Source organism: Eubalaena glacialis, chromosome 3 (assembly GCF_028564815.1).
Source record: "Eubalaena glacialis isolate mEubGla1 chromosome 3, mEubGla1.1.hap2.+ XY, whole genome shotgun sequence".
Classification (NCBI taxonomy): domain Eukaryota; kingdom Metazoa; phylum Chordata; class Mammalia; order Artiodactyla; family Balaenidae; genus Eubalaena; species Eubalaena glacialis.
Genome location: NC_083718.1, coordinates 63,904,630 through 63,925,295, shown reverse-complemented (window position 1 = coordinate 63,925,295; position 20,666 = coordinate 63,904,630). Strand labels below are relative to the sequence as shown.

Genomic DNA, 20,666 nt, shown 5'->3' with positions numbered 1-20,666 from the left:
CATGGGCAAAAAAAGGAGACTGAACTTCAAGTGGCTCATCTTGGGTATTCATGAGAAAGAAATCAAAGTAGCCTCACAGAGTGAGTTCTATAACAATAAACGGTGACTCGGGAAACGGATCTTGGAGTGTGTCCTGATGGCCCCCTAAAGACTTGGGCCCAAGGGGCAAATGCTGTCTAGGAGACCATCTTTGCAGACTGACCTCATAAAGGATACTGGAAATTAAAACCCAAGGAAGTACAGTACCCTTAAAAAAACAAAAAACAAAAAACCCACAGGTATTTGTTTCTTGGGAAGTTCTTGTTGCTATACTTCACACACATTTCAGTTTGAAAAGCTCCAAGAGGAAAATGATTAAATTAGAAAATAGCAACTAAAGTTATTTAGAAGATACGGCGTCACTTTTATAAAGACATGTTAGAAAAGTTTAAAAAGCTCTTAAATCAGATCAAAGCAGACAGAATATATAATCAGAATATACAATTAGCTAACGAGGGGAATAGTTGGGATGGACTTTTCCACTAAATCCAGAAAGAACTAGAGAGGGCAAATGTTGAGATAATTTAAGATTAAAGAAAAAAAGACCTCCTTACATCCAAAGATTTAAAGGGTCAAAATGGCTAGAATCATATGTTAATAATATCTTTTGAAGGGCAAATTGGAGATGTGGAAGGAATATTTTTAATCTTTGATAACAATGTTATAAAAGGCAATTGCCATATTTTTCTATAAAACTTTCCTCACTGTTACTACCAAAAATGTTATTCTGGGCTAAATATATTCCAGTGAAATTTCAAGCTTCTTATTATGTATTTAAAGAGCTTGTTGCACAGTTCCTGGGAAAGATGAATTGAGACAATGGCCCTGAGCTGAGATGGCCCGTGCTCCTGGTAGGGAGATAACAGCCTGGGAGACAGCTGCACGAGAAGAAAGAGATGAGTTGCCAGCTAATTCTAAGAAGACAGAGAGGCTCCCATCTCCACCTGTGCTCCAGCCACCACCACTGTCATTGCCCAAAGCAACCTCTGAACCTCACACACCTTCCCCAGCTCAAAACCTCCGCTGGCTCCCTGTTTTGCACTGTATTACGTCGAACCTTCTTGGCTTGGCTTTCATAAAGCCCAACGTTACAGCCCCCTAAAACCAGCATGCTTTTGGCTCCAGTCATTCTTCCTTTCCTGATGCCCAGGGACAAAGAAAGGACTTTACCACTTCAAATGTCCGTTCTTTTATTCTTTCAGGGCAAGGGATTTTATGCTTCAGGGCAAGGGATGCTCCTTTTACTTCTTTTCTATATGTCAGAATTCTTCATATACAGTAGTCCATAAAGACTTGATAATTAAATATCTGTATCGTGTTCTCTATTTCTCTTATCACACCCTCATCACCCACTCTTTCTCAAAGTTGGCTATAGATCAAAAAGAAGCTTCTTACCTAAATGGACATTTCCCCAAAGAAGACATACAGATGGCCAATAGGCATATGAAAAGATGTTCAACATTGCTAATTATTAGAGAAATGCAAATCAAAACTACAGTGAGGTACCACCTCACACTGGTCAGAATGGCCATCGTTAAAAAGTCTACAAATAACAAACGCTGGCGAGGGTGTGGAGAAAAGGGAACCTTCCTACACTGTTGGTGGGAATGTAAATTGGTGCAGCCACTATGGAAAACAGTATGGAAGTTCCTCAAAAAACTAAAAACAGAATTGCCATATGATCCAGCAATCCCACTCCTGGGCATATATCTGGACAAAACTATAATTCAAAAAGATACATGGGGACTTCCCTGGTGGCACAGTGGTTAAGAATCCGCCTGCCAATGCAGGAGACACAGGTTCGATCCCTGGCCCAGGAAGATCCCACATGCCACGGAGCAACTAAGCTCGTGCGCCACAACTACTGAGCCTGTGCTCAAGAGCCTGCAAGCCACAACTACTGAGCCTGCGTGCCACAACTACTGAAGCCCACGCACCTAGAGCCCGTGCTCCGCAACAAGAGAAGCCACTGCAATGAGAAGCACGCACACAGCAATGAAGACCCCAGTGCAGCCAAAAATAAATAAATTAATTAATTTTTTAAAAAGTCCCCCTGTAAAAAAAAAAAAGATACATGCACCCCTATGTTCACAGCAGCACTATTCACAATAGTGAATAAGATGTGGAAACAACCTAAATATCCATCATCAGATGAACAGATAAAGAAGATGTGGGACATATATACAATGGAATACTACTCAACCATAAAAAAAGACCGCAATAATGCCATTTGCAGCAACATGAATGGACCTAGAGATTATCATACTAAGTGAAATAAATCAGAATGAGAAAGACAAATACCATATGATATCACTGATACGTGGAAACTAAAATACGACACAAATGAACTTATCTATGAAACAGACACAGACTCACAGACATAGAGAACAGACCTGTGGTTGCCAAGGAGGGAGGGAGGGTATAGGAGTTTGGGATTAGCAGATGCAAACTATTAGATATAGAATGGATAAACAAGGTCCTACTGTATAGCACAGGGACCTATATTCAGTATCCTGTGATAAACCATAATGGAAAGGAATATGAAAAAGAATGTATATATGACTGAATCTCTTTGCTGTACAGCAGAAATTGACACACTGTAAATCAACTATACTTCAATAAAATACATTAAAAAAAAAAAAGAAGCTTCTTGTACAATCTCCATCACTGGCTTCTGCCAATCACGCTGATACAACAACAAACACTGACATTCATGAACAGAACGGAAAGAACTCTGTCCCTAGGCCAGCAAAGACCATGGTTGGTTTGCAATGAACAATTTAGGGCAGTACAGAACTGGAGAGGATTTCAGGAGGGTAAGAAATGAGTGACTATATTCCTATCAAAAAAGAGTAAATAGGCTTCTAGAAAGAGGCAATTATGACAGAGACATGCTTCAGGCAAAATATCATGAATTAATTTATTTTCAAACAAGAATATCAGTGGCCCGTAAATACTCCAAAAGTTCTTTAAGTTTCTAGAATAGTATAAAACAATGAATTATTTAAAGCCTTATCAGTTTAAAGATTTCATTTAGAGTAGCTTGGATCTTAGTTTCTAAGCCTTACTTTGAATGGTATAACCCTGTCTTGGTCCTATCAAAAATCTAGATAATTTATTTTATTTAATGTTTCATATTCTCTCAAACTACTTAGAACAGAACAGTGATGTCAAAGGCTGAAACAGAACCCAATCAATTAAAATATAGGTGACTTACTATTGGCATATTCCTCTGGTGCTATTTTCAAGAATAATATTGACAGACTGAAGAAGTGTTTTAAAACAAAGAGAGAGATTTTCCATGGATTCTGTCACTGGGAAATTTACAGCAGAGAAAGATGACAGTGTTTCAAGATACAGCAGTGACGGCAGCAATAACAACAACATTGAAAATAATGTGGTAGAGATTGCCAGTGCCCACCCAATACTCATTCTCCCTTTCTCCTTTATAAAGAGGATTTTGATTTTGCTGGCGCATAACAAAGCCTCTGTTACAGGTGGTGGGGGAGGGGAGGATGGTGATTCATTTCTGACTAATGTCACATATGCAAAAGTTGTTGGGTAGGGCTTATAGGAAAGCTCCTTAAAAGCAGGCACACTCAGCTGGTAGTATCCTGTTGCCCTCTGCCCTTCAGTTCTTTCTGCCTGGAATAAGCACATGATGCTAGAGACAGAGTAGCCACCTTGGAACTAAGGGGCAATCAAAAGGGAAAGGCCAAGATTACTGCAGAGATCTTGGGCCTGAATTGCTGAGTGGCTAAACCAAAGCCTATCATGGCCTGCCTCCTCACTTCTTGTTTCACAGTAAGAAAATCTCTAATTTGTTCTATTTTTGGCACTTCTGTTCCTAGCAGCCAAATTCTTAACGGATATAAGTAACAGTAATAACTACAATAATAATGGTGATAACAACAGCACTGTTCTAAATGCTTTGCATTATCTCATTTAATACTTACTGATCTATGACGGTTATCTCTGTATGACAGTTCAGGAAACTGAGGTTTAGGCCCCATAGTTAGCTAAGAAGCAGAGTTAGGATTTGAGCCCTGGCAATCTAATTTTTTTTAATTAATTAATTTATTTATTTTTGGCTGCATTGGGTTTTCGTTGCCGCGTGCAGGCTTTTCTCTAGTTGCAGCGAGCAGGGGCTACTCTTCGTTGCGGTGCGCGGGCTTCTCATTGTGGAGGCCTCTCTTGTTGTGCAACATGGGTTCTAGGTGCACGGGCTTCAGTATTTGCGGCACGCGGGCTCAGTAGTTGTGGCGCACGGGCTTAGTTGCTCCGTGGCACGTGGGATCTTCCCGGACCAGGGCTCGAACCCATGTCTCATGCATTGGCAGGTGGATTCTTAACCACTGCGCCACCAGGGAAGCCCTGGCAATCTAATTTTAACTGTTTGTGTTGTGATTTCTATTACCCTACTAAGTGAAGTAAAACAGCAGGTAGCTCAATTGAGATTCTGGGGTCATGGATGCTATTCTCCTTTATGCCAAATACACACATCTCTAATCTAGGCATCTCCAATAAAGATTCCTAAAACATACAGAATTCATGCTTAAAAAGAGTAAAGTTAAATCAAATAGATGTTCCAGAAGAAAATCCTCCCTATGCGAGGATTTAGAACTACCTGCCCTGTGTCTGTCAACTCCCTTACACTTCCTCAGCCTGAGTATTTTAGCCTGACGTCGTCCTCACCTTGTAAGAGGCTGGGATGAGATCTTCATTGATTTACTAAATCCCTACCCTTTCAGATGAAATCATACCAAAGGAGCAATTTCGTGCCAACTTCAGGGGTTGTTTTCTTTAGTGCAGGCACCATGCCTGCTCCCTGGGACCCGTAACTCCCCTAACCCAAGTGGAAATGATCTACCTTCAGTGGGATGCACTTGGGTTGATTTAGGAAAAAACAAAACCAAACCAAACCAAAAGCAAACCACCCCAAAACTGCCTATGATATTTCCTGAGAAGATTTTTCAGAGGCCCTTTCCAAGCAGTTTCTGATCACCACTGCTCTTTGACTCAGTCATAACAACAGTAAATTTGAGGGAACTTTTGCGATACTGGTTATTATGGTTAGGCCAACTAAAAATTAACTGAATTGCTTGGAAAATCAGAATCACAGAAATTAAGCACTGAGTCCCAAAAGAATTTTGTACAATCCTCTCAATTATATTGCTTTCTCTTTCTTACACACTTTCCATCTCCTAAAGATGAATAATAGCAGAAAATGCTGATGTTTAACATTTCTAGTTAGAATACATTTTGAACATGTAAAACTAGAGATGCTTCTGACAAAATTCATTTAGAGGTAGGAGGTCCCAGTTTTCTAGCTATTCTACTTTTGATCTTCCTCCAACCCATTCTCTCTACTGCCACTAGAGTTTTCTTCCATTGCTCCTTATTTAAAAAACAAAACACAACCCATCACAACCTGGACCTAGTCTACTATTCCAAATTCTACCATAACCACTTTTCCCTTCAGATTTTAAACTCTAGCCACACTCATTTCAAATAATTACCTGGATACTCCATCTTCTGGCATATATCTGGGACTCTAGGCATGCAATTTCCTCTGCCCAAATGCTCTTCCTGTACCCTCTTCCTCCCATCCCACTTTCCACTTTGTGACCTTAGAATCTCTACTTTAAGCCATCAACCAACCAACCAACAGAAAACAAGGAAAAACCCTTGTGGAACTTAGAAAAAAACTGATAAAGGCCAAACTAATCATCTAAATCAGGGGTCACCAAACTTTTTCTGTTAAGGGACAGAGTAGTAAATATTTTAGGCATTGTGGGCCATACAATCTCTGTCGCAACTACTCAATTTTGCTGATGTAGCTGCAGAGCAGTCATAGACATTATGTAAATAAAGTGTGGCTGTGTTCTAATAAAACTTTATTTAAAAAACCAGGCAGAGGGCCAGATTTGGCTAGTGGGCCATAGTTTGCTGACCCTCATATAAAGCATGCTATGTCTAAATAGAACACATATCTCTAGCTGGCAACATACATCGTTTTCCATGACTATATTCATAAATAGCAAAATCATAGTGATCATACACAAGAGAAGATATTTTGTTACAAATTGTATCTGCCATGTGGGATGCATTCATATTTCTTACCAAAAAATCTAGTTAAAAATAATTTTAAAACCCATGAAAGCTTATTTTTTAGGGTAGGGATTATTGATTATACTTGAGTAAATGATATAATGTGCATTATATCATTTAACACTTCTTGGTACTTAACAAATGCTTAATTGAACCCAAACAGAATACAAATTCACCTTGTTACTGGTGAATTGTGCAAGGTTTTTGTTTTGTTTTTTCATGTGACTTCCTCCCTCCCTCCTTTTTTTCCTTCCTTCCTTTCTTCAAGAAAAATTTCTGACTCAGAGAAGGAGCCAAAAACCCACTCCAACTTTGGTCACTGCAAAGCTGTAACAACTGTAGCTTAGAGAGAGCAAGGACTGAGAATTTGGTACTAGTGAAACTGATGTTATATTTCTTAATTGATACTCAAGGTTTTGCAGGTTCTCATCACAGCAGTGATCTAAGGAAGAGGTCTTATTTGTTTTCTACAAAGATTAAATATGCTGCCTTTGTATAAGTTCTTTTCACTGATATACTATAATCCAAAAAACACTCCTTGCTTTTGGAAAAAGGGTTTAAGTGTTTCAAAACTATTTCTCCATTTAGTTCTGTATTGCTAAATCACTCAATATTTAATATGCAGTTAATGCCTTCTTTCCCCCATTTCTCTTCTTTAGCACACTTTGTGTGGCAGCTAGTCTCTAAGGATGATCTTTATGAGTCACATTGTCCAGTGTTCGTGGCCTTGGGTATCCCCCTTACACTGAATATGGGCCTGGGATTCACTTTAACCAAGAGAATGTGATGGAAGGGATGTTATGCCAGTTCTTGACTTAAGATTTAAGAAGGCCTAGAAGCTTCTGCTTTTGGCAGTCCTAAGCTGCCACGTAAGGAGTCTGTGCTGGAGAGATGACCATGTGAAGAAGCAACTCTGAGCTGACATGGAGAGAAACGGACGCTCAGCTGTCTGAGCTAAGCTCTCTTGTGGTTCTCCTCCAAAATGTCAGAGATGTGAAGGAGATATCTTGAACATTCTAGCCCATTTGAACCCCTAGGTGACTGCAGCTCCAGCCAGCATCACAGAGAACAAATAAACCACCCAACAGAACCCAGTAAACCACAGAAGTGTGAGAGAGAAAATGATTATTTTTTCAAGCCACTAAGTTTTGGGGTAGTTTATAACACAGCAATATAGATAATCAAAATACGTTAAAATGATTAAAACGAATATATTAATAGTGTTTCTTTTCTGGGAATCATTGCAGTGAATATTCTAACCATACAGAGTTCCACCTGGAGTTAGTAAAAAAAGGAAAAAAAAATTTTTTTTCCTGAAAAAAGTTTACTGACCTGGTCTTCACTTGGCCAAGAGGAACATGAAGTGAAAAACTAGATCTTCAGAATAGGGTAATTTGGGGATTACCTATAACAAGTGATCAATCAACACATTTGTTTTCTACAGAGAGAAGCAAACAGGTGTTATGGAAAAATCATCACTGTTGGAGTCAGATGTAGATCTGGATTTGAATCCCAGCATTTTTGTTTACTTGCTGTGGGATCTTGAGCAAATCATTTAGTATCGCCAAACCTTGGTTTCCTCAGCTCCCAAATGAGAATACTGGCAGCTCCTAACTTTTAGGACTATTTTAAGGATTCAGTTAGATAAATGTATGTAAAATGCCTAGCACAGTGTTGGTACATAACTGTACCAGCAAATCTTATTTTGGTGCCCTTATAGAGGCGTCATGACAAGAACTTGGCTGAATGGAAGGCCTAAGTCTTGGGGAGTGCCTCTGATGCTGGATTACCTTCCTCCCACCATACTTCCTCTGATCACCCAAGGAGGTCAATAGGATGTGAAGAATTGAATCCTGCCTCTAACTGACAAGTATTATGATATCCATCTTGGGCTACTGTTATGGGCGGAACTGTCCCCCCCCCCATTCATATGTGCCCCAATTATCTCGGAATGTGACTATATTTGGAGAAGGATCTTTAAACTGGTGATTAAATTAAGCTGGGGTTGTTAGGGTGGATCCTAATCCAATATGACTGGTATTCTTATAAGAAGAGGAGAGTAGGAAACAAACACACACAGAAGAAAGACTATGTGAAAACAGGGAGAAGACAGCCATCTACCAACCAAGGAACGAAGGCCTCAGAAGAAACCAAGACTGCCGACACCTTCATATTAGACTTCTAGCCTCCAGAAATGTGAGGAAATAAAGTTATGTTGTTTAAGCCACCCAGTCTGTGGCACTTTGTTATGGCAGACATAGTAAACTAATCTAGCTACTCTGAAAATGATTAAGGTACATGAGGCAAGTGAATAAATCACAGGTTACAAAGAGAGTGGAAAGGAACATAGCAGAAGGAGAGAGGGGGGAAACAAAGATAGGATGGAGACAGGCCTTGCCACTTTGGGAGCTCAGGTTGTGATGGTCATTTGGGATCTGCCTAAGTCCATGCCTGAGCCTGGTAGGTAAAAGGCTCAGCTAAGGACACAGAACATCAGAAAGAAAATAACACTTCTACACCAAATACAGAAAGAGATAAAACTCTGTCACTCGGGACCCTCTTTCTTATGAAAAGTTTTAAAACATCTTACAGTACAAGTAAAAACGGAAAATGCTTTGCTATTTTGAGACTTGTTCACTCTTGTAAATGACACCTGTGATGTCAACATTCAATGAGAGCTATTCAGAATCTGGCACTTTTAATTCATGTGAGAATGCCAATTCCACCGAGTAAAGAGGATATTAGAGTTACATTTAACATAGAGTGCAAATATTGCATTGGAGTAGGTTAGGGATAAAAATGTCAATTATATGTAAAATTAAATACCACCTTTTTGAATCATTTGTCTTGGCATCATGGAAAATTTTCCAGCCTTCTCCAAGAGTGTCACATTTGGTAACAGTAATTCATAAATGGCCTGATTCCCCGGTGAGTCACAGTGACTAAAATACTTTGAATAAATGTTTCATTTATTTATATTGTTGGGTCAAAACCACAATTTACTGAATTATCTGTGTTGGTAACATTTTTTAAAGAGTTACAATTACCACCTGCATCCTCTCAGTGCTCCATATGTTGTTGACACAAGAAAGTGAGTAGATAGGATTAATGGATACTGATTGTGTACCCCCATGTCTTAAAACTCAACAAAAAAAGATTAATTAAATAGGCAGCCACAGTGATTATATTTAAAAAGAGAGCTTATTCCTATGAACAAATGATCCTGGGCACCAAAGCAGGGCATTACTAAATCTTTGAGCCTGGAAATTGTAAAATAACTTCTTTTTTTGGTTTTTTGTTTTTTTTAAATAAGTGCTCATTTATTTTTCAGCTGGTAATATGTACATGTGAAATTTTAGTTTCTTTCTTTTTCTTTTAACAGATCTTTATTGGAGTATAATTGCTTCCCAATACTGTGTTAGTTTCTGTTGCACAACAAAGTGAATCAGCCATATGCATACACATGTCCCCATATCCCCTCCATCTTGAGTCTCCCTCCCATCCTCCCTATCCCACCCCTCTAGGTCATCGCAAAGCACCGAGCCGATCTCTCTGTGCTATGCTGCTGCTTCCCACCAGCCAACTATTTTACATTCAGTAGTGTATATATGTCGATGCTACTCTCACTTCGCCCCAGCTTCACCCTCATACCCCATGTCCTCAAGTCCATTTTCTATGTCTATCTCTTTATTCCTTCCCTGTAACTAGGTTTATCAGTACCATTCTTTTTTTTTTTTAGATTCCATAAATATGTGTTAGCATACGGTATTTATTTTTCTCTTTCTGACTTACTTCACTCTGTATGACAGACTCTAGGTCCATCCACCTCACTACAAATAACTCAATTTCATTTTTTTTAATGGCTGAGTAATATTCCATTGTGTATATGTGCCACATCTTCTTTATCCATTCATCTATCGATGGACACTTAGGTTGCTTCCATGTCCTGGCTATTGTAAACAGTGCTGCAATGAACATTGTGGTACATGTCTCTCTTTGGACTATGGTTTTCTGAGGGTATATGCCCAGTAGTGGGATTGCTGGGTCATACGGTAGTTCTATTTTTAGTTTTTTAAGGAAATTCCATACTGTTCTCCATAGTGATTGTACCCATTTACATTCCCACCAACAGTGCATGAGGGTTCCGTTTTCTCCACACCCTCTCCAGCATTTGTTTCTAGATTTTTTGATAATGGCCACTCTGACTGGCATGAGGTGATATCTCATTGCAGTTTTGATTTGCATTTCTCTAATAATTAGTGATGTTGAGCATCTTTTCATGTGCCTCTTGGCCATCTGTATGTCTTCCTTGGTGAAATGTCTATTTAGGTCTTCCGCCCATTTTTTAACTGTATGGTTTGTTTTTTTGATATTGAGCTCCATGAGCTGTTTGTATATTTTGGGGATTAATCCTTTGTCTGTTGTTTCATTTGCAAATATTTTCTCCCATTCTGAGGGTTGTCTTTTTGTCTTGTTTATGGTTTCCTTTGCTGTGCAAAAGCTTTTAAGTTTAATGAAGTCCCATTTGTTTATTTTTGTTTTTATTTCTGTTACTCTAGGAGGTGTGTCAAAAAAGATCTTGCTAAAAAAAAAAAAAAAGATCTTGCTGTAATTTATATCAAAGAGTGTTCTTCCTATGTTTTCCTCTAAGAGTTTTATAGTGTCTGGTCTTACCTTTAAGCCTTTAATCCATTTGCAGTTTATTTTTGTCTATGGTGTTAGGTAGTGTTCTAATTTCATTCTTTTACATGCAGCTGTCCAGTTTTCCCAGCATCACTTATTGAAGAGGCTGTCTTTTCTCCATTGTATGTTCTTGCCTCCTTTGTCGTAAATTAGGTGCCCATATGTGCGTGGGTTTATCTCTGGGCAATCTATCCTGTACCATTGATCTATATTTCTGTTTTTGTGCCAGTAACATACTGTCTTGATTACTGTAGCTTTGTGGTATAGTTTGAGGTTAAGGAGTCTGATTCCTCCAACTCCATTTTTCTTTCTCAAGATTGCTTTGGCTATTCGGGGTCTTTTGTGTTTCCATATGAATTGTAATTTTTTTTTTTCTAATTCTAATTCTAATTCTGTGAAGAATGTCATTGATAGTTTGAAAGGCATTGCATTGAATCTGTAGATTGCTTTGGGTAGTATAGTCATTTTCACAATATTGATTCTTCCAATCCAAGAACATGGTATATCTCTCCATCTGTTTGTGTCATCTTTGATTTCTTTCATCAGTGTCTTATAGTTTTCTGAGTACAAGTCTTTTACCTCCTTAGGTAGATTTATTCCTAGGTATTTTATTCTTTTTATTGCATTGGTAAATGGGAGTGTTTCCTTAATTTCTCTTTCAGATTTTTCATCATTAGTGTATAGGGATGTAAGAGATTTCTGTGCATTAATTTTGTATCCTGCAACTTTACCAAATTCATTGATTAGCTCTAGTAGTTTTCTGGTGGCATCTTTAGGATTCTCTGTGTATAGTATCATGTCATCTGCAAACAGTGACAGTTTTATTTCTTCTTTTCCAATTTGTATTCCTTTTATTTCTTTTTCTTCTCTGATTGCCGTGGCTAGGACTTCCCAAACTCTGACTGCCGTGGCTAAGACTTTCCAAACTAGTGATGTTGGTCTGTAATTTTCTTTTTTTGTGGTATCTTTGTCTGGTTTTGGTATGAGGGTGATGGTGGCCTCATAGAATGAGTTTGGGAGTGTTCCTTCCTCTGCAATTTTTTGGAAGAGTTTGAGAAGGATGGGTGTTAGCTCTTCTCTAAATGTTTGATAGAATTCACCTGTGAAGCCATCTGGTCCTGGACTTTTGTTTGATGGAAGAGTTTTAATTACAGTTTCAATTTCATTACTTGTGATAGGTCTGTTTATATTTTCTAATTCTTCCTGGTTCAGTCTTGGAAAATTGTACCTTTCCAAGGAAAATTGTACCTTTCCAAGAGTTTGTACACTTCTTCGTGGTTGTCCATTTCATTGGCATATAGTTGTTTGTAGCAGTCTCTTATAATCCTTTGTATTTCTGCAGTGTTAGTTGTGATTTCTCCTTTTTCATTTCTGATTTTATTGATTTTTTAAAAAAAATATTTTAAATTTATTTATTTTATTTATTTATCTTTGGTGGTGTTGGGTCTTTGTTGCTGCACGCAGGCTTCCTCTAGTTGCAGTGAGCGGGGGCTACTCTTCGTTGCGGTGCGCGGGCTTCTCACTGCGGTGGCTTCTCCTGTCGCAGAGCACGGGCTCTAGGCGCACAGGCTTCAGGAGTTGTGGCTCATGGGCTCTGGAGCACAGGCTCAGCAGTTGTGGCACACGGGCCCAGCTACTCCGCAGCATGTGGCATCCTCCCGGCCCAGGGCTCGAACCCATGTCCCCTGCACTGGCAGGCGGACTCCCAACCACTGCGCCACCAGGGAAGCCCTGATTTTATTGATTTGAATCCTCTCCCTTTTTTTCTTGATGAGTCTGGCTAAGGGTTTATCAATTTTGTTTATCTTGTCAAAGAACCAGCTTTTAGTTTTATTGAACTTTGCTGTTTTCTTCGTTTCTATTTCATTTATTTCTGCTCTGATCTTTATGATTTCTTTCCTTCTACTGATTTTGGGTTTTCTTTGTTCTTCTTTCTCTAGTTCTTTTAAGTGTAGGGTTAGATTGTTTATTTGAGATTTTTCTTGAGGTGAGATTGTATTGCTATAAACTTCCCTCTTAGAACTGCTTTTGCTGCATCCCATAGGTTTTGGGTCATTGTGGGGTTTCTTTTCCCCTTTAAATTTATTTATTTATTTATTTTATTTATTTATTTTTGGCTGCGTTGGGTCTTCGCTGCTGTGTGCGGGCTTTCTCTAGTTGAGGCGAGCGGGGGCTACTCTTCGTTGCGGTGCGTGGGCTTCTCATTGTGGTGGCTTTTCTTGTTGCGGAGCATGGGCTCTAGGCACGTGGGCTTCCGTAGTTGTGGCTCGCGGGCTCTACAGCGCAGGCTCAGTAGTTGTGGCGCACGGGCTTCATTGCTCTGCGGCATGTGGGAACTTCCCGGACCAGGGCTTGAACCCGTGTCCCCTGCATTGGCAGGCGGATTCTTAACCACTGCACCAACAGGGAAGCTCTGGGTCGTTGTGTATTTATTGTCATTTGTTTCTATGTATTTTTTAAATTTCTTCTTTGATTTCTTCAGTGATCTCTTGGTTATTTAGTACTGCACTGGTTAGCCTCCATGTATTTGTGTTTTTTACAGTTTTTTTTCCCTGTAATTGATTTCCAATCTCATAGCACTGTGGTCAGAAAAGATGCTTGATACGATTTCGATTTTCTTAAATTTTTAGAGGCTTGATTTGTGACCCAAGATGTGATCTATCCTGGAGAATGTTCCATGTGCACTTGAGAAGAAAGTGTATTCTGCCACTTTTGGGTGGAATGTTCTATAAATATCAATTAGATCTATCTGGTATATTGTGTCATTTAAAGCTTGTGTTTCCCTATTTATTTCCAGTTTGGATGATCTGTCCATTGGTGTAAGTGGGGTGTTAAAGTCCCCTACTCTTATTGTGTTACTGTCGATTTCTCCTTTCATGGTTGTCAGCATTTGTCTTATGTATTGAGGTGCTCCTATGTTCAGTGCATAAACATTTATAATCATTATATCTTCTTCTTGGATTGATACTTTGATCATTATGTAGTGTCCCTCCTTATCTCTTGTAATTGTCTTTATTTTAAAGTCTATTTTATCTGATACAAGTATTGCTACTCCAGCTTTCTTTTAACTTCCATTTGGATGGAATATCTTTTTCTATCCTTTCACTTTCAGTCTGTATGTGTCCCTAGGTCTGAAGTGGGTCTCTTGTAGTAGCATATATATGGGTCTTGTTTTTGTATCCATTCAGCCAGTCTGTGTCTTTTGGTTGGGGCATTTAATCCATTTACATTCAAGGTTATTATTGATATGTATGTTCCTATTGTCATTTTCTTAATTGTTTTGGGTTTGTTTTTGTGGCTCATTTTCTTCTCGTGTTTCCCGCTTACAGAAGTTTCTTTAGCATTTATTGTAAAACTGGTTTGGTGGTGCTGCATTCTCTTAGCTTTTGCTTGTCTGAAAAGCTTTTGACTTCTCCATCAAATCTGAATGAGATCCTTGCTGGGTACAGTAATGTTGGTTGTAGGTTTTTCTCTTTCATCACTTCAAGTATATCCAGCCACTCCCTTCTGGCCTGCAGTGTTTCCACTGAAAAATCAGCTGATAACCTTATGGGGATTCCTTTGTATGTTATTTTTTGTTTTTCCCTTGCTGCTTTTAATATTTTTTCTTTGAATTTAATTTTTGTTAGTTTGATTAATATGTGTCTTGGTTTGTTTTTCCTAGGGTTTAATCTGTATGGGACTCTCTGTGCTTCCTGGACTTGGGTGACTATTTCCTTTCCCATGTTAGGGAAGTTTTCAACTATAATCTCTTCAAATATTTTCTCAGACCTTTTCATTTCCTCTTCTTCTTTTGGGACCCCTATAATTCGAATGTTGGTGCATTTAGTGTTGTCCCAGAGGTCTCTGAGAGTGTCTTCAATTCTTTTCATTCTTTTTTCTTTATTCTGCTCCTTGGCAGTTATTTCCACCATTTTGTCTTCCAGCTCACTTATTCGTTCTTCTGCCTCAGTTATTCTGTTATTGATTCCTTCTAGTGTATTCTTCATTTCAGTTATTGTGTTGTTCATCTCTGTTTGTTTGTTCTTTAGTTCTTCTAGATCTTTGCTAAACATTTCTTGTATTTTCTCAATCCGTGCCTCCATTCTATTTCTGAGATTCTGGATTATCTTTACTATCATTACTCTGAATTCTTTTTCAGGTAGATTGCCTATTTCCTCTTCATTTATTTGTCCTGTAGATTTTTACCTTGCTCCTTCATCTGTGACATATTTTTTTGCAGTGTCTTTTTTTTTTTTTTCTTTTAATGAGTGGGATTGTGTTCCTGTCTTACTGGTTGTTTGGCCTGAGGCTTCCAACACTGGAGTGTGTAGGCTATTGGGTAGAGCTGGGTCTTGGTGCTGAGATGAGGAACTCCGTGAGACCTCACTCTGATGAATATCCCTTGGGGTCTGAGGTTCTCTGTTAGTTCAGTGGTTTGGACTTGGAGCTCCCACCGCAGGAGCTTCGGCCTGACCCCGGGCTCGTGAAGCAAGATTCTGCAAGCCGCGTGGAGAAGAAAAAAAAAAAAAAGAGAGAACAATATCAAAGTAAAAAATAAAATTAGACCAGGAAAGTAACAGATATGTTAGGAAGAATATAAAAATAAAAATATAGACAAATCAACAACCGGAAGGTACATCAGTACCACAATAGTAAAAACAAGGAGGATGGAAGAGAAAAATGGGGGGGGGAAGTCCTTGGCTGTGGAGGGTGGAGCCTAAGCAAGGGCAAGGTTTGGGCAGTGGGCGGGGCCAATGCTCAGGACCCACAGGGCTGGAAAAGGCCCTGGGGGCTGTGGCTTAGGCTGAAGGAAGAGAAGGGGCCCAGGCGTGCCCCCAACCCCTGGTCTTAGAGGGCAGGGGATCTCACGTGGGAGCCAAGCAGGCTTCCTGGGCTCAAGTGGGCGGGGCAAACGCCCTCCTCTCCTCTCCTGCTCCTCCAGTCTGGGAGGGCCCCTCCCTCCTGCCTCACCTGTTCTCCCCTTGGCCTCCTTCCTATGCCCCCAAGGACCCTTGTGACATGGAGGGGACTTTGGAGAGCAGGGGATCGGCCTGGGAGCTCAGCAGGCTCCCCGAGCCTGAGTGGGCGGGGCAATCGCCCTCTGCTCCTCTTCTCCTCCTCCCAGAGGGCCCCTCCCGCCTGCCTCTCCTTATCTCCCCAGCCTCCCTCCTATGCCTCCAGGACCCATGCAGCCTGGACGGGGCTTTGGAGGGGGGTTACCGGCTTTGGAGCTCAGCAGGCTCCCCAGCCCAAGTGGCCCAGGTGATCACCCTCCACTCCTCTCCTGCTCTTCCTGGAGAGTCCGCCCCCCCCCGCCCCCCCCCCCGCCGCCTGCCTCTCCTGATCTCCCCAGCCTCAGGGGCGCCCATCCTGTCTGGCCTCCACTCCTCCACCCCCTCAGTCCCCCTACATCCTACCGGTTCACTTTGGGGTTCCTCCCGTCTCCTTGGGCATCAGAGTCCCCAACCAGCGGCCAGCAGGCACCCTAGTTGTGGGGAGACGCTAACTCCACGTCTTCCCACACCACCATCTTGACTCCACCTCCTAAAATAACTTCTTTTAGTGAACAAGGGGCATTATATTGAAACGTGAAATTATCGGAGATTATGAGAATAGAGCTTTTAATTAACAAAACCAAGCCATAAAAATCTAAGATTTTACTGTAACTTCTTTTACTTCCTTTTAAAGCTGAAGTTCTTCAGATCATATAGAAACTTAATTTCCAGTTTAAAATGTAGTGCTAAATATGAACTAAAGGTTTAAGGACAATGAAGCTGACATTAAACATATACTCTTTCAAACTAGTCCTGATGGCTGTTAGAGTCATAAAATATTCAGAGAAAAGTTACTAATCCATGTGGTTTTATAATTTTAACGAATTTAATGATTCTGTTTGTCAGCTTCATTAGTAGTGGAGGGAACTTTCTGAGTCCTTCAGTGACACTGTGGAACTCTGCCTTGCTTCTAATTTGGAAACTAATATACAAAATAATAAATCAAAAATATTGATCTTTACTTGCCTAGGTTATTCCCTTTTGTTTTTGCCTACATTTATTAATTTAAATGTAAAACAACATTTTTAAGTTGGGGAAATCTGAATCTAACCTCTGAATATGTTAGAAAAAAAATGCCCCACAGGCCAGTGTGACAGTTACTGAATGACTAAAATATCGTGTACTTGAATGAGAAAAACTAATATGTATTCATCTCAGTGGAATGAAATTAGTCATAAAATCTCTAGCTGTAAAATGCTTATCACTTGATTTTCTATCATTTCCAAAGGATGAGTGAAAATCCCTATTTATACTACTATGGATAGAAAAAAAATTCTTTGCTTCATTTCCTTTAGCTTATAAATTATTTATATCTTTCTTTTAAAAACTGTATCCTTGGGACTTCCCTGGTTGGCGCAGTGGTTAAGAATCCACCTGCCAGTGCGGGGGACACGGGTTGAATCCCTGGTCTGGGAAGATCCCACATGGTGCTGAGCAACTAAGCCCACGCGCCACATCTACTGAGTCTGTGCTCTAGAGCCTGCAAGCCACAACTACTGAGCCCATGCAACACAACTACTGAAACCCGCATGCCCTAGAGCCAGTGCACCACAACTACTGAAGCCCAGGCGCTCTAGGGCCTGTATGCCGCAACTACTGAGCCTGAGTGCTGCAACTACTGAAGCCTGCACGCCTAGAGCCCAGGCTCCACAACAAGAGAAGCCACCTCAATGAGAAGCACATGCATCACAATGAAGAGCAGCCCCCACTCACTGCAAACTAGAGAAAGCCCGCGCGCAGCAACAAAAACCCAACGCAGCCAATAAATAAATAAACAAACAAACAAACTGTATCCTCATTTGGATGGCACTGGAAAGGAGTAGACTACAAATAAAAATTTCTTAAGTAGGTTTCATTTAAAATATTGTTGACCTGAAATTATAATGCTGTTATCAATGCTCAGTGGTATTTTGTGGTATAGCCCTTAAGTAATAAAGCTAACTTCTATTGGGTTGGCTAAAAGGTTCGTTTATTTTTTTCCATAAGATGGCTCTAGTAGCACTTAGTTGTCTTTAACTTCATTTGAAACAATTTTGTTAGACTGCATGTGACAGCTGTCATATCAGTGTGCACTTAAAAAAAGACTTACCAAAATTGGTGAATTTTTGTGTAGCCATTTTAATATTGAAGATGGAAGAAAAAAGCAACATTTTCGGCATATTATGATTTATTATTTCAAGAAAGGTAAAAACGTAACCAAAACGCAAAAAAAGGTTTGTGCAGTGTATGGAGAAGGTGCTGTAACTGCTCTAACGTGTCAAAAGTGGTTTGTGAAGTTTCATGCTGGAGATTTCTCGCTGGACAATGCTCCATGGTCGGGTAGACCAGTTGAACTTGATAACGATCAAATCGAGACATTAATTGAGAACAATCAATGTTATACCATGTGGGAGAGAGCCGACATACTCAAAATATCCAAATCAAGCATTGAAAAGCCTTTGCACCAGCTTGGTTTGTTAATCACTTTGATGTTTGGGTTCCACATAAGTTAAACGAAAAAACCTTCTTGACCATATGTGATTCTCTACTGAAATGTAATGAAAATGTTCCCTTTTTAAAACAAATTTTGATGGGCGATGAAAAGTGGATACTGTACAGTAATGTGGAACAGAAGAGATCATGGGGCAAGTGAAATGAACCACCACCAACCACACCAAAGGCCGGTCTTCATCCAAAGAAGGTGATGTTGTGTATATGGTGGGATTGGAAGGGAGTCCTCTATTATGAGCTCCTTCCAGAAAACCAAACGATTAATTCCAACAAGTAATGCTCCCAGTTAGACCAACTGAAAGCAGCACTCGGTGAAAAGTGTCCAGAATTAGTCAACAGAAAATGCATAATCTTCTATCAGGATAACACAAGACCGCATGTTTCTTTGATGACCAGGCAAAAACTGTTACAGCTTGGATGGGAAGGAATACCTGCCGTATTCACCAGACATTGCACCTTCAGATTTCCATTTATTTTGGTCTTTACAAAATTCTCTTAATGGAAAAAATTTCAATTCCCTGGAAGACTGTAAATGGCACCTGGAACAGTTCTTTGCTCAAAAAGATAAAAAGTTTTGGGAAGATGAAATTATGAAGTTGCCTGAAAAATGGTAGAAGGTAGTGGAACAAAAGGGTGAATATGTTGTTTAATAAAGTTCTTGGTGAAAATGAAAAATGTGTCTTTTATTTTTACTTAAATACCAAAGCATTTAAAAATTTTTTTTCTTAACATTTTTGTTGAAGTATAATTGCTTTACATTGTTGTGTTAGTTTCTGCTGTATAACAAAGTGAATCAGCTATATACATATATCTATATCCTCATATCCCCTCGCTCTTGCGTCTCCCTCCCACCCTCCCTACGCCACCCCTCTCGGTGGTCACAAAGCACCAAGCTGATCTCCCTGTGCTATGTGGCTGCTTCCCACTAGCTAGCTATTTTACATTTGGTAGTGTATATATGTCAATGCCTCTCTCTCACTTCTTCTCAGCTTACCCTTCCCCCTCCCCATGTCCTCAAGCCCATTCTCTATGTCTGCGTCTTTATTCTTGTCCTGCCCCTAGGTTCTTCAGAACCATTTTTTTTTTCTTTTTTAGATTCCATATACATGTGTTAGCATACGGTATTTGTTATTCTGTTTCTGACTTACTTCACTCTGTATGACAGACTCTAGGTCCATCCGCCTCACTACAAATAACTCAATTTCGTTTCTTTTTATGGCTAATATTCCATTGCATATATGTGCCACATCTTCTTTATCCATTCATCTGTCGATGGACACTTGGATTGCTTCCATGTCCTGGTTATTGTAAACAGTGCGGCAATGAACATTGTGGTACATGCCTCCTTTTGAATTATGGTTTTTTCAGGGTATATGCCCAGTAGTGGGATTGCTGGGTCATAGGGTAGTTCTATTTTTAGTTTTTTAAGGAACCTCCATACTGTTCTCCATAGTGGTTGTATCAATTTACATTTCCACCAACAGTGCAAGAGGGTTCCCTTTTCTCCACACCCTCTCCAGCATTTATTGTTTGTAGCTTTTTGATGATGGCCATTCTGACTGGTGTGAAGTGATAGATACCTCATTGTAGTTTTGATTTGCATTTCTCTAATGATTAGTGATGCTGAGCATCCTTTCATGTGTTTGTTGGCAATCTGTATATCTTCTTTGGAGAAATGTCTATTTAGGTCTTCTGCCCATTTTTGGATTGGGTTGTTTGGTTTTTTTTTGATATTGAGCTGCATGAGCTGCTTGTATATATTGGAGATTAATCCTTTGTCAGTTGCTTCGTTTGCAAATATTTTCTCCCATTCTGAGGGTTGTCTTTTCATCTTGTTTATGGTTTCCTTTGCTGTGCAAAAGCTTTTAAGTTTCATTAGGTTCCATTTGTTTATTTTTGTTTTTATTTCCATTTCTCTAGGAGGTGGGTCAAAAAGGATCTTGCTGTGATTTATGTCATAGAGTGTTCTGCCTATGTTTTCCTCTAAGAGTTTTATAGTGTCTGGTCTTACATTTAGGTCTTTAATCCATTTGGAGTTTATTTTTGTGTATGGTGTTAGGGCATGTTCTAATTTCATTCTTTTACATGCAGCTAGCAGGTTCTTATTAGTTATCTGTTTTATACATATTAGTGTATATACGTCAATCCCAATCTCCCAATTCATCACACCACCAACTCCAACCCCACCCCCGCTTTCCCCCCTTGGTGTCCATGATACACCCACTTTAGAAGAGAGTTTGATAAAGCATACTCTTACCAAATGATCCAGCAATTGCACTCTTTGGTATTTAGCCAAAGAAGTTGAAA

At 39.7% G+C, this 20,666-nt stretch overlaps 1 protein-coding gene across 4 annotated transcripts in view; it reads right to left on the bottom strand.

The window, feature by feature from the left end:
- NME7 (NME/NM23 family member 7) overlaps positions 1-20,666 on the bottom strand; it is a 251,720-nt gene that overhangs the window by 10,827 nt on the left and 220,227 nt on the right. The gene's annotated exons all lie outside the window — the stretch shown is intronic.